This window comes from Pollachius pollachius, assembly GCF_949987615.1.
Source record: "Pollachius pollachius genome assembly, chromosome: 19".
Lineage (NCBI taxonomy): Eukaryota > Metazoa > Chordata > Actinopteri > Gadiformes > Gadidae > Pollachius > Pollachius pollachius.
The window spans coordinates 3,147,538-3,162,820 of NC_136952.1; the positions used below are offsets into that span (position 1 = coordinate 3,147,538).

A 15,283-nucleotide genomic window follows, 5' to 3' on the forward strand; every position below is an offset into this window, starting at 1 on the left:
TGACCAACAGGGCTTCTTCTTCTGATCTGTTCCAGGGACACTGTCGTGAAATGAAACACTTCTCAATGGGAGTGCGGGGAGGGAGGGGACTTAGTTGAGGTTCTGAACATCGTCTGCTCTGCTGCCTGCCCTCTGTGTCTCCACGACTCTGGGACCTCAGAACCTTGTACACATTCTGGGCGAAAGGTTTATTATCCCCTCACAGCTACGGCCTAGACCTGATCTGCGGTCTGTCCTGTGGTCAAGAGCCCTTTAATCCAGCCATCTGTAGGGTCTTCTCTGCTGCCCAGGATCATGTGTGCATCTGTACCGCTTCGGTCTGTTGTTGACACGGTTGGCCTGAGGCCTTTATTGTTATGGTCTATTAAATGTACGCTTTAAATGACAAACGTGAACAGCTTTAATGAACACTACTAAATACTCCCCATGTTGAGAGAGAGCCAGAGACAGAGGGAGAGACAGAGGTAAAGAGAGAGACAGAGAGAGAGAGAGAGAGAGAGAGAGAGAGAGAGACAAACAGAGGGAGTGAGAGACAGAGACAGAGGGAGAGAGACAAACAGAGGGAGAGAGGGAAGGATAGAGAGAGACAGACAGACAGAGGGAGAGACAGACAGGCAGACAGACAGACAGATAGACAGACAGACGGACAGACGGACAGACGGACAGACGGACAGACGGACGGAGGGAGGGAGGGAGGGAGAGAGAGAGGGATTGCCCAGATGGGCATGCTAAGAACAAGGTCGCCCGTGCCGATGAGTACAGGACACGTACGCAGGAATGTCCAAAGTGCATTTTTCCATGCACACAAATAAATGCACACATGTTCAAACAGGGTTCAAACCAGGACTGGCTAAGCTAATGTCATGACTTCCGGCAGGCAAGATGTCCGTGTGCATGTCTGTGCGTCTGTCTGGGGGAACCCCTGTCTGTTTGTAGGACTCGCAAATAAGGTGACCCTGTCTCTAATTTGAGCCACACAGAGAAATGGATCCGGATGAAATAACACATCGTACATAACACATCTTACAGTTTCAAATTTGCCGTGGGGTGACGAAATATTGAACGCCATACCCACGTGTTAATGAGCCTAAATAAGTCAGGCTGGTCATAGGGAACTAAAGAGGAGTGAACAGTAGTGACAGTTACAGATTAGCTGTAATGTAACGTCATTAGTTGGAATATAAACGCTACAGAATTACAACACAAATTCAATTTGAAAGTGGAGCCGTGGCAAGTAACACCTGAGATTGCTTAAGTTAAAAACAAACCATACCAAAGCAATTCATAGTCTGTTTCACACCGCTGCACAGCCCTTAAGTACTGTGACTACACGCCTTTGAAGGCAATTGGACTTCAATACAATTTAAGTGAAATGAAAGCTACGGCTTTGTTTACATAAACAGCAACAGTAAGTAGATTAGGACACCTTGATGCAAACAAAACGCTAGTCGTGTGAGCGCTGCTGATTGCTTCCTGGGGTGTCAGACATCAGAGAGCGAAAAGAGAAACAGAGAGTAGAGAAACAGAGTAGAGAGGATAGAGCAGAGACAATAGAGTAGAGAGGAGAGAGGAACGAGGACAGAAGTAGAGTAGAGAGGAGAGAGGAACGAGGAGAGAAGTAGAGTGGGATGTGAGCCTAAAAAACGCTGCAACATTCTTGGCAGCGTTGAAACATTCTGGTGCCAAAATTTGCACGGAACAAAATGAGAAGTGTGGGGGGGGGGTGAGAGTTCCATAGACGAGGGAGAGGGCAGAAGTGCAAAAACAGTACATCATTTTTTTCATGCATATAAAGTTATAGTGTTTGGACTATTTTAAGACGCAGCTGAACCACTGACCTCTTGTTTCCACTCATCCCGCCCCCCCACTGTATGGCCGAGTCCACCCAGGAGAGCTGCCACATCATCAGGCCTCAGAGAGACGGGCCAAGATGTCGATTTACAGAGAACTGACAACTGATCAGAGAGGGGGAGGGAGGGAGAGTGGCAGGGGGGGGGGGGGGGGGGGGAGGAAAGAAAATAGATAAAGTTTAGGGGAAGTAAAAGAGAAAAATTGTGCGTACTTTAAACATGGTTGTTGTGTTAATGTAAGCAGCTTTGGTGACTCTGTCTCATTGATGTGATATTCCTTAGAACACAATAAACACGATAATGAGAACGAACTGCACAGAACAGCAGAGCTGGAAGCTGCTACCGATCTTCAGAACATCCAGAGATGAGCTCGGAAAATCTGTAATGTTTCACGTGTTTGCCAATAACAATGCTTCCTCTGCAGCCAATCGAGAGAGCTTGTTTGTCTAAAGGAGGTGATCGGACATCGGCCTGCTTGTGTACCCACACATATGCATGCACGTGTCCTCGCCTGTCTCCCTCCCTCCCTCTCTCCCCTCCCCCCTCTCTCCCTCGCCCCTGTCTCCCCAACTGTCATCAAGTTCCCACCATGGTTCAGGATGTTGCAGCATGTCCACGTCGGGCTGAAGCACCGCGTGTTGCACAACAACGGACTTGTTGAGTGCCGGTTGGCTCACTGAGAGAGACCAGGCACAGGTTACTGTTGTCAATTACTGAGTCTAATCCTGATTGGCTCGCATACAGTTGAGTTGTGATCCGACCAATTTGAGTCTTTGTGGCCTGGCTTCTCGTTTGAAGCCGTCCTGTTGGCGCTGTTAGTGTTGAATGGAATTATTTGTCGTGGCGGAGTTGAGCCTCAGGCTCAGTGCCTCATCACAGCGTGGCTTTCTGTTTCACTGACGGCCCTCATCAGCTCATTTACAAAGATGCTCAAATCATCCTCTTTGCAAGAAGAAGTGAAATCCTCACTGTAGTGAAGCTGCTGCATGTAGGTCTTTAGTGTAGATGGCGACAATGGGCCGTCTTTCACTGATGTTGAAAGACCTTTCGTTCCTACAGTAGCGAGAGGAGCAACAAATGATTCTCTCTCTCCCTTTCCCTCTCCCCCCTCTCTCTCTGTCTCCATCCCCCTCTCTCTCTCTCTCCATCTCTCTCTCTCTCTCTCCCCCTCTCTCCCCCTCTCTCTCTGTCTCCGTCCCCCTCTCTCTCTCTCTCTCTCTCCCTCTCTCTCCCCCTCTCTCTCTCTGTCTCTCTCTCTCTCTCTCTCTCTCTCTCTCTCTCTCTCTCTCTCTCTCTCTCTCTCTCTCTCTCTCTCTTCCTCCTCCCCAGCCATAACAGTGGTATTGTGTCACATCCAGTAGCCTCATTAGACCGCCTTACTGGTAGAGCTTGTGTCCATACTGGCCGGCACCCAGTCTCAGTATATTTCTTCAGCTGGTGTTCTGTCCTGGTGCTACATGTGTCCCACACGGGGGTAGGGTGAGAGAGAACTCCATGGCAGTGTGTTAAAGTGTGCATGCTAAAGTTGTTCTTGGTTACGTCTGAGTAGTAAACAAAGCATGACGTTAGTTTAGACAACACCGATGAATGCAGCGTGTGCGAGGGTCTTTCAGGGCGCAGTTTTTCAGCGGCCCACTCCGCCCATGAATTAATTGCCGTGGTGTTTACACACACAAATCCATGTGTATATAAGCAGCAGACACAGAGCTGGCCCGCGCCCTGTTTCACCAGGCTCATAGTGAGCTGGTAGGACCCCCCTCACTGAGGAGGACCCCCTCCCTGAAGAGGAATGCCCCCTGAAGAGGAAGAGGAGCAGCATCAACAGCAGCAGCAGTAATATCGGCAGTAGTGACGCCTTGTTCACACTACTTGCGTCCGTCGACGGATGACCGAGGGCGTGTCTAAAGTATAGGGGACTAGTCTTTGTAGACGCAGCCTGCAGCCAGACTGATTGGCCAATGGATCCGTCACTGCCTGAAAAGTTGAACATTTATCAACTTTTTGACGCAGGCCACGGAGCCGAATGGACGGACGGACCCACAATGCATTTTGTGAGCGCCCCGTGCAAAGTCAATGAGATCCGTCGACGGACTTAGGCAGTGTGAATGAGCCCTAATAGCAGCAGTAATAGCAGTAGCAGCAGCAGTAGCAGCAGTTATAGCAGCAGTATTAGCAGTAGCAGCAGCAGTAGCAGCAGTAATAGCAGCAGTATTAGCAGTAGCAGCAGCAGTAATAGCAGTAGCAGCAGCAGTAGCAGCAGTAATAGCAGCAGTAATAGCAGCAGTAATAGCAGCAGTAATAGCAGCAGTAATAGCAGCAGTATTAGCAGTAGCAGCAGCAGTAGCAGCAGTAGCAGTAGCAGTAGCAGCAGCAGTAATAGCAGTAGCAGCAGTAATAGCAGCAGTAATAGCAGCAGTATTAGCAGTAGCAGCAGCAGTAGCAGCAGTAACAGCAGTAGCAGTAGCAGTAGCAGCAGCAGTAATAGCAGTAGCAGCAGTAATAGCAGCAGTATTAGCAGTAGCAGCAGCAGTAGCAGCAGTAACAGCAGTAGCAGTAGCAGTAGCAGCAGCAGTAATAGCAGTAGCAGCAGTAATAGCAGCAGTAATAGCAGCAGTATTAGCAGTAGCAGCAGCAGTAGCAGCAGTAACAGCAGTAGCAGTAGCAGTAGCAGCAGCAGTAATAGCAGTAGCAGCAGTAATAGCAGCAGTATTAGCAGTAGCAGCAGCAGTAGCAGCAGTAACAGCAGTAGCAGTAGCAGCAGCAGTAATAGCAGTAGCAGCAGTAATAGCAGCAGTAGCAGTAGCAGCAGCAGTAGCAGCAGTAATAGCAGTAGCAGCAGAAGCCATAATGGTATCATGAATATCTTAAGACGCTTCTCATGCTCGGATCATACTGCCGCGGATTAGCGGGCCATTGAACCGGGGATTAGTGAAGACAAATTAATACCTTGTGTGTGTGGACAAGAGAGAGGCTTGTGTAATGGATCGAGACCTTCCAGCGACGCGCGCACACAGACACACACGCACCAGAACACACACAGAGCATTAAATCGTATTCCCTAGAGTCCGCTGCACTGCTTAAAGCTACTGGTTATCCTGGGTCACCTGCAGTGTTGCATAAACCCTGGCCCGGCGGGGTTTGGGGGTTCGGGGCCCACTGAGCTTGCGGACCCCTACGGTATTTGAGTCCCTTTTAATAACGGCCGCTTCACCAAAAGTCACCCACATTTGTTCACGACTTCATAAGCTGAGGGGGGAACAGCTTCAGCTCCCCTGAAGGGACTTCCTGTCATTACGCTCACTAACAAGACAGCTCCGCCCCCCCTCGCTGACAACCACGAGGCTCCTTCCTGTCATGTGACCCCCGTGTGAGGCCCCTGAGGGGATGACAGCATCACACCCAGCCAGGCGCCGACCCCTCCGTGTCTGAGATATCGCACGCACCCACAAACACACACACACACACACACGGCGTCACTGTGCTCGCTGTGGGCGCAGGGTTTAGTTAGTGTTACGAGGAGTGCAGTGATTTATTTAACACAGGTTTGCAGTTTTGTTTCTTTCCTCATTCTGTATTCAGTCTTTGCCTCATTGTGTGTGTGTGTGTGTGTGTGCGTGTGTGTGTGTGTGTTTGTGTGTGTGTGCGTTCTTGGTGATTTATGTGCATTGCTGCTGCAACACTTGCAACACTTCCCTTTGTAAATAAGGAAAGCACTCCATCTGTCTATCTGTTATCTATATATCATTATAGTGCACCAAAGAAACCTTAAGAGACACAAACAAAACAAGGAGATACTGAACAACAGAGCAATAGCTGTAATTGAGGCTTTTGAAAATATGGGAATTTAAAGGAGGACGGTTCATACTGCCTTAGCCGTTCACAACAGGGACAGACGTGTCCAATGTGTCCGTGACTCACGAGGCCTGTCCCCTCTGTGTCCCCACTGAGGACAATGTGTCTGTGACTCAAGAGTCCTGTCCCCTCTGTGTCCCCACTGAGGACAATGTGTCTGTGACTCACGAGGCCTCTCTGTCCCCACTGAGGACAATGTGTCTGTGACTCACCTAGTCTCTATCCCCTCTGTCCCCACTGAGGACAATGTGTCTGTGACTCAAGAGTCCTGTCCCCTCTGTGTCCCCACTGAGGAAAATGTGTCTGTGACTCGAGGCCTCTGTCTCGGCTGAGGACAATGTGTCTGTGACTCACCAGGCCTCTGTCCCGGCTGAGGACAATGTGTCTGTGACTCACCAGGCCTCTGTCCCGGCTGAGGACAATGTGTCTGTGACTCACCAGGCCTCTGTCCCTGCTGAGCACAATGTGTCTGTGACTCACCAGGCCTCTGTCCCTGCTGAGCACAATGTGTCTGTGACTCACCAGGCCTCTTTCTCCGCTGAGGACAATGTGTCTGTGACTCGAGGCCTCTGTCCCGGCTGAGGACAATGTGTCTGTGACTCACCAGGCCTCTGTCCCGGCTGAGGACAATGTGTCTGTGACTCACCAGGCCTCCCTGTGTCCTCGCTGTGCTCAGTGTGTCTGTGACTCACTGTTCTCTCCGTCCCGCAGGTCCTGCTCCTCCTGAACCCCCGGCCCTCGTCCAGACCCCCCCCTTCTGACAGCGGTGGTGTGTGCGGGCCCCGAGCTGCACGGAGGGTCCGGTCCCTCTGGAGACCGCCAGCGCCCCCCGGGACCCTGCCATGTCTCGCTGACCAGCCCTGCCCGACCAGCGAATGACAAGCGAGCATCCGAGGGTGGGGCCCGCCTCAGTCTCGCGTGATAGCCGCTGGATGGAATTCAGGTGAATGGAACACATGCCAAAGGAGCAGGACCCTAACCTATCAGAGGGAGATGAGAAACGGTGAGTGGCCCGCCCCTTTTTGCTCCTTTCCTGTTACGCCAGGTTCGCACCGTCGACGGACCCCGTCGGCTTTCTCACGGGGCACTCTCGACATGCATTGTGGGGTCCGTCCGTTCTGTCGGCTCCGTTGCCTGCGTCAAAAAGCTGAGAAATGTTCCAACTTCTCAGGCAGGAGCGACGGATCCGTCGGCCAATCAGATAGCGTTATGCAAATATGTGCAAATTCACTGTCCAATGAAATTGCCTTTGTGATGCAACCCGGGACAACACATGGATGCGTCACTCCGTAGACGGACGTGTGCAGAGTGAACTCGGCGTTACTCCCTAGCTATGTTCGAAATCGTTCCCTATCACGGATATAGTGCACTATATTGGGTGCTCGCCATTTTGTAGTGGTGTTCGAATGCTCAGTGGTTAATTTCATGCACTATATAGTGCACTTAAAATACCCAAAATTTGAGTGTACATACGATGTTCCCAACATGTTACTCCCGTATACCACAATGCAATGCAGTCGTGTTTTTCCGGAGCAGAAGAAGAAGCTGAATAACCGCGAAATCGAATACATTTAATGATGGAGTCTCTGGCTTTCGTTAAGAAATGTCAACAATTTATTTGGGATTTAACATAGAAAATGTAACATTCAAAATTAATAAAAAAAACCTTGATCAAGGAAATGTAACATTCAACATCAATACAACCTCCAGCTTTTCTCATGAGTGCCCGGTGTGTTTACATGATGTGGGCGCGTCTGTCTGCGTCACACAAACACCCGGCGCATTCACTGACGCAAATGACGTTTAGAAACGTTCAGCGTAGTGTCCGAATTCTCCCTTGTTCGTTCCCTACACAGTGCACTATATCATGAACACAATATTGGGAATAGTGAGTGAGCGAATGAATAGGGAACGATTTCGAACACAGCTCCTGTCTCCTAAAGAACGGGGTCGAGGTTCACGTGCTGGCTCTTCCCGTCTTAGCCGCCACTACTTAGCTCATAGCGGCACAGGGCAGGGTTTAATGGTGCCCGAGTCTGGTACGGAGAGCTCCTCCTAAGCTGCTTCCCTGAGGCCCAACGGGGACTGAACCACATGTGTGTGCGAGCGCACGGCACAAAGCCCCTCTTAGCTCGCAGACACAATCCTTAACCTTGACCTCCGGCTACAGACTCCCCCGCCTTCCTCAGTTTGACCTCTGGCGTCTCACCCGACCTCACCCTGATTCACGACCCCCCCCCCCCCCCCCCCCCCCCTTATCAGGAAGTAGGCCAGCTGTCCCCAGCACCCAAGAGTACACATACGCACACACACACACACATGCTCATACATGCACACACACGTACACACAAACATACATACATAAGTACATGCCTACATACATGCGCACGCGCAAACACGCTCACACACACATACACAAATAACCACACACACGGACACACATGCATAAATACGTACATACATAAATACGTACACGCATACACACATACACATATGAACACACACATACACACACAAACATGCATACACAAACACACACACACACACACATACGTACATACACACATAAACACACACCCATACACACACATACACACAAGCATACATGCATGCATACACACACAAACGCACACACACACCTACACACATACACACACACAGACAAACACACATACACGCACACACACAGATACACACACACACACACACACAGATACACACGCACACACACACACACACACAGTTGGCCAAAGCCGCTCCGGATGAAGGGAGGGATAGGGTTAATGAACCGGACCCCCAGAGCCCCAGACAGGAGAAGGTTCTGGGCCAAAGGCCAAAGCAGCAGCAGACCCAGCCCCTCAAGACCCCGCCCCCCTCCCGAGTACAGTTAGAGTTACAGTGAGCAGCTCTGTTGATCAAGCAGAGGGCCGTGTTGGTGTTGGTCTGGGCTTTGTGGATTTCAAATGTCGCCGTTGAAGGATTGTGCGTACCTCTGCGTTTGTTGTTACACATGTGTGTGCGTGTAGTTGTGTGTGTGTGTGTGTGTGTGTGTGTGTGTGTGTGTTTCGGTGTGTGTGCACGCAAAGCCGAGCGTGTGTGCTATGTGTGAGTGTGTGCAGTTGTGTGTGTGCGTGAGGGTGTGTTTGTGCGCGTGTGTGTTAGTGTGTATGTGTGTCATGTATGAGTCTATATGCGTGGTGCTGTGTTGTAATCCCCCCCCCCCCCCCTGTGGACCACAGGAATGTGACATCAAATACCCCCTCCGCCGTGCGTAAACACGGGCGCCGCCGCTGGCCACCAGCTCAGGACACCTGTCCATCGAGGAGGGAGGGGCCAATGTGTGGGAGGGGCCAATGTGTGGGAGGGGCCAGTTTGTGGGAGGGGCCGACGCCGGCTCTGTTTCCTGAAGAGTGGCTCCGAGAGTGTTTGTCAACCTGACCCCATCTCACCGCTGAGGGCCCGCAAATAGAAAGCAGCATGCCTCACTGCAGAGGATGCCACACCCCCCCAGGTACCCGCGGTGATCGTGATTGGCCAGTCTGGTCAACAGGTCTGTTCAAACCTCAGCCCCTCACTGCAGAGGATGCCCCGCCCCCCAGGTACCCGCGGTGATCGTGATTTGCCAGTCTGGTCAACAGGTCTGTTCAAACCTCAGCCCCTCACTGCAGAGGATGCCCCGCCCCCCAGGTACCCGCGGTGATCGTGATTGGCCAGTCTGGTCAACAGGTCTGTTCAAACCTCAGCCCCTCACTGCAGAGGATGCCCCGCCCCCCAGGTACCCGCGGTGATCGTGATTGGCCAGTCTGGTCAACAGGTCTGTTCAAACCTCAGCCCCTCCCTTCATCCGTCCATAACTGTATGTCCATAGTCACACAGCGGCCCTAGAGTCCCAGTGAGCCGCTCGGAGTGAGTGCAGCCCTGCTCCTCCATCAGCCATCCACCTCCATCACCTGTGCCCTCACATTTACTCTGGACTTGAATGAACGACACAATTTCTATTGTAATTCTTTCAGATCGTGATGTCAACATCACACACCCACACTTTCCCAAGCTGAACGTTGATTGTTCCCGCTGCCATTTCAGTCCTCTAATCAGACGGTCTACACACTTATTAAACTTGTCAAGTGTTCAAATAATGGATCATTTGCTCTAAGATTATTATGATATAAAAATGTATTGATATAATCCTATGCTCCGACACAAACCAGACACACACACTCACACACGCACACACATACACATGCATACACACACACTCGCAGACGCATTTACAAATGCAAACAAACAACTGCACGGACCATATACAAGTACACACACATGCAGACACACGCACGCACGCACACACACACACACTGCATGGCACCACCTCCATATACAGCGTTTGCATCACTCCGCTCGTATCATCTGAACCATGATCTATTTTGGGCAATATAACCTTTGCTGCACTGAGCCAGCGGCTACCGAAAGCATAGGATAAGATAGCATGCTTATGTCCTAGCAGAGCTGTACCAATCATGCTCTGTGCTTTTAGATGTTAATCCAATTTGCCGTCCTTCAAAGCCATGCTTGGCCCGGGATTGTACTCATGGTAAATACCTCCAGACGCACTGGATACATCTCTTCCTAGCTGCCCCCGCCGGACACACGCTTAAGCTAAGAGATTTTTAATCACGCTTGATTAACGCTTTGTGATGTTTTAAATAACAAATGCTGCTGTATTTGTTGGCGTTTTAGTGATGAGGACAATGAAAGCCTTCAAATGTTGCATCGTGCTGCGGGCCGCTCAGCATCGGACTTTGAGGGACGTGTTAACGTGTGTCCAAGGCAACGGACCTGACAGAACAGGGAGCCCATCGCACGCCGCGAGGCTGGTCCTCCGCGAGGCTGGCCCTCCGAGAGGCTAGCCCTCCCTCTGTAGGCTGGCCCTCGCAGCGAGGGGCAGCCTACAGAGGGAGGGCTAGCCTCTCGGAGGGCCAGCCCCTAGCCTCTGCTCGGGGGGAAAGGAGTGGCCTCTGGTGGCGGACTTTGGTTGTGGAGGTTTCGGATCAGGCTGGAGAGGCAGAGTTCAGTTGCAGAGTTCAGAAAATATTCGATTCTTCGATGCAGCGCGATTCTCTCTAGAACGATTCCGTCTCGATGCAGATAAATGAATAATCAGAATTAAAAATAGAATAAAAACTTTTTGTTTTATTTTTAATTTGTTCGCCTGCTGCAACATTCTGTTCGCCAGAGAGGGATGATTTTAAAATTATTAAATTTATCTTCAGTGTGTATTGGCCAATCTGATTTGTCTTGACACGATTGCGATTCAGCCTGCGCATAGCATGCACGCAAACTCACACCCAGACACAAGAACTCCTTCTAATTCAAGAGCAGCTTTTTCTTTAATGACATAGAAAAGAAAGATTAGAATGAAAAGAAAACTGAAACCTATTTTTTACATACTTCCATTGTGTGTTGTGATGCAAGCTGCATTGATTATTGCATTGTTCATAGGAAGTCATATTTGTGACAAAGGCTTTTTCTCTAATAAAATATTAGAGAAGTTAATTCATCTGTTGATGTATTTAATGATCATCACAAAAGTAGGAAGTGATTAGCAAACTCTGAGTAGCAAACTCTAATGTATATATATATATTTTTGAAAATCACGCATGGAAATGTACATTAAAAAAATTGTTGCATCGAGATGCATCGATAATCGTTTTAGAATCGAATCGTTGACCTCGTAATCGGAATCGAATCGTGAGGTGCCAAGAGATTCCCACCCCCAGTGCCTTGGCAGATTGAACCGTCCACGGTGGGAGAGCCTCGCTACGGCCGCTGTTCCTCCGGTCCGGTCTCTGCTGTGTGTCTGAAACACTGAGGTTGAGCCCGGTTAGCCCTCCACAACGTCCTCGACGGAAGCAGATCCTTTGAGATCACTCTGTTCAGAGAAGACCGCGAGCATGCGACCCCTTGCCTTGGATGCCTTGCTCATAAGGTCTCGTGTCAGTGTGAGAGGAGCAGCACAGCCATTGGGCTTCGTGCAGAAACAAGCCTCCGTGGAACAGCCCCTCTGAGTTACAGCGCTCCAGTCAGGGCAGAGTGCGCTGGAGAGGGCGGGACGGGAGGAGGTGTGTGAGTGTTTTGGTCGCCAGCCAGGGAGCTAAACATATCGCAACCAGTTGAGCTATCAGCCCAGATCAGGATAGATGTGTTATTTGCGTACCATTGAGCACCTTTGCTCTCAGACAGAAAAGAGACACCAAGTACATTTACTGACTGCTACTACTACTGCTATTGGACTACTACAGCTGGGACTACTGCTTCTGTAACATGCATATCCTACACTCACCCTATGTGATCAGGTTTGTATAGCCGCTCTCTTGATTCTGATACACCTATCATCTATTGTTTGATTGAGTGTGTGTGTGTGTGTGTGTGTGTGTGTGTGTGTGTGTGTGTGTGTCTGTGTCTGTGTCAGTACTTGAAAGCATGTGTGTGTGTTTGTGTGTTTGCAAGTGTCTGTGTGTGTGTCCTTGCTGTACTTGCAAGCGAGTGTGTGTCTGTTTGTCTGTCTGGTATTTGTGTGTGTGGTTGTTGTTTACAACAATTTTCTCTGCCTGCTGGCGTTGTGTGCTCATCAGATGCTATATGTATTTGTTATATATTATATATAATTATAATAATATCCAGACAGAGGGGCTTAAATACATTGACATTTATCTTGATACAAAATGCAAAAACATGCTCATTAAATGTACCAACATATACTTGTATAAATATTCATGCATCGTGTTCTTATCTGCTGACCAGGACCCGATCTTTCTGCAGGTTATGAGCTCTATCCATGTTAATCATTTGTTATCTGGTTTAATGCTGCTCTCCTGCCAAGGAAATGTTTGACCTTACCTTCCCAAAATGTTAATCTTTGTGAAATAAGCATTAAGGGAAGAAAAATGAATAACAGAGTAAACCAGAACTAGTACTGATCTCTAAGGATCCCCTAGCTAGCTCTATCAATTACTTTAGGCATCTAGCTCTATCAGCTACGTCATGCAGCTAGCTCTATCAGCTACATTAGGCAGCTAGCTCGCTAGATTCCCTGCCCTCACTTTTTCTCTCAAGTTACGTAAGGAAATGTGTGACTCTTTTAGACAGCTATTTGGACAGCTTTTAATAGCTTGCATTGGCACATACATTCCTAATTACCTGTAAAGTACGTTCAGGTGTGAAACTTCGTGATTGGTACAATCTAAAGCCCTCTGGCATGCTTACCTCATGACCCTCATCCAGCGAGCACTAACATGCACCAGCCTAGGTCGACAACACATACCCTCTGCCACCGACAAAACTACCAAACAGGGTCGCTGCTTACAAAATAAATACAAGCCTGACAGAAGGTCCTAGAAGGTGTGCTCAGTAGTGCCCGTAGGGAGTCCCAGGGTTAACGAGGCCTCAGAGGTGACAGAGGGGAACGACCGTCTTCACCTGTTAACACAGGAGGGATAATAATCTAAAGTACAATGACACACAGTGCGTTTGCAGCGGGCTCCTGCACCGCTCTGAACAACATGGACCCCTCAGTACCGAGGGATACACTGCGTATGACAGGGTGGAGACTGGTTAAGTTCTACCCGCCCTAATCGATGTAGAGCAAGGCAAGCTCCTCTTCTAGCAGATGAAACGGCATATACATCACAGAGCCGTCCTGCCAGCAATCTGCCAGTGATGAATAATGTCTCCGCGTATTACTGACATTTCTCACGCCTTTCAAAAGTGCACAAAATGCACGCACACTGACCGTCTTCTGGCCAATTGCCGTGAGAAGTTAAGCACTTTAGCTTGGTTAATAACCAACCACAAAGTGAGTGGAAGTCTGACTCTCAGACTCTAAGACACACTGACAGACAGTCAGACACAATGACAGACATTCAGACACACTGACAGACACTCAGACACACTCTAAGACACACTGACAGACACCCGGACAGGGTGAACCGTTAGCAGTAGGTAATGATATCCTCGCCTCAATGCCAGACGCTAATAAAGTAGTTATTAATAAAAATAATATGACCAAATTAATGTAGATACAATAACAAGCACTCGGATCAAATACAAATAACAAAATACCTAAAAGTAAATCAAACATGTACTACAGATGCACGTCATTCGAATGATGCCCCTTCTCTTATTACCTCCATCCATCCACCCAAACCTCCTCCCCCTTTGTGAGGAATGCAGCGACCACTGTTCTGATTTGAGAACAACATAATGTCCTTGTATTCAAGGTCATGTGGTCGGCGATATGTTCAGGATCCAGCCAGGGAAACCCATACAACCCATTTGGACAGTTTTTTTCCTCCATTCACGTTTCCTGCTCCATAATGTGCCTGGAAACATCCCTCAGCCAATGGGGCGGCGCCACAAAGCTTGTCTGACTGGAATTAGGTTTCATTCACCGCTCGGCAGTGAACACACACTCCCCCTTCCCCTCACGTGAAACCTGCATTAGATGTACAGTATTGTGGTGCAGGAGGACGGCGTGTGCAGGTGTGTGTTCCACCTGCATGGCGGCCTCGTCCTTTGAAACCTGTCCTCGTTTCCTGGTGAAACGAGCCTGCTGCTAATTATTGAAGAACAGACGACCGTCCTGTCCTCTGACCACGTCCCCCTCTCTCCCTTCGTCTCTCTCTCTCTCTCCCCCCGTCTCCCCCCTCTCTTTTTGGGGTACACAGATGACTGCCTCAGAGGGTCCTGCGAGGTCAGCTGCAGGAATGTTTGGCTGCGCCCGCCGCCAGCGATTTATGGCTTCTATTTCAGGTCTGATGAGGGTTTAGCTGCAGCTCAGATGAGGAACCTGGACAGCTACAGCCTGGCTATTGCCAGACCAAGCTCCGTCGCAGATTGCACGTTGGCCTGGAGAGGCTGCTGTCGTTTTCTTCAGCACAAGAGGCGTGATCCACGGACCTTGATCAAACGACTCTGCCAACAATTGGCTGCTTGCCGTCGCTTCCCTGTCGTCATTTTGTTAAACCAGCCAACAGTGCTCCAGCGGGAAAAGCCAGCTTGGGGAATTGGCTCCCGTAGAGGTGGATCAGAAGCAGGAAGAAATGTATCGCTCCTCTACAGCCCCTGCTGCGGGGCGAATTCAACTTTGCCAGAACGGGCTGGGGGTACCCAGTTTACGACAGATACAGTCTCAGAGCTCTATACCCACATGCTGGCTCTCTGGCTAGCTTCAGGGCCGTTTTGGACTCTTTATTTTACAGTGTTATGATTGTGATTTGCTAATAGTTTACCTCTCCAAGTGGGAGGGGTTGAGTCTTGGGTGCTGGTGGCCCACTGCGGTGGGTTTGATGGACAGGTTTGATGGACGGGTGTCTTAGAGGCTAGGACAGCTTCAGATAGTTTGGTTATCGTTTTGTTGGAAGTGATCGTTCTGAGGATTCGGTTGTCGCCGTGGTGATGACAAATTAAATGCTAATCACACTTCACATCCACAAAATCACAGACACCCCCAACATGGCCAACAAGTCTAATCCCTCCCCCAGTATCTCCTAACCGTTCCCGTGATGGCTGCTACTTCAGAGCGGAGT

At 49.6% G+C, this 15,283-nt stretch overlaps 1 long non-coding RNA gene across 1 annotated transcript in view; it reads left to right on the top strand.

Moving 5' to 3' along the window:
• The window catches only part of LOC307090083, a 78,929-nt gene extending 72,242 nt beyond the window's left edge, over positions 1 to 6,687 (top strand). Inside the window, exon 4 of the long non-coding RNA XR_013812638.1 lies at positions 6,414 to 6,687. This is a non-coding gene — a long non-coding RNA (uncharacterized lncRNA). The remainder of the gene's footprint in view (positions 1 to 6,413) is intronic.
• Positions 6,688 to 15,283: the final 8,596 nt, after the last annotated feature.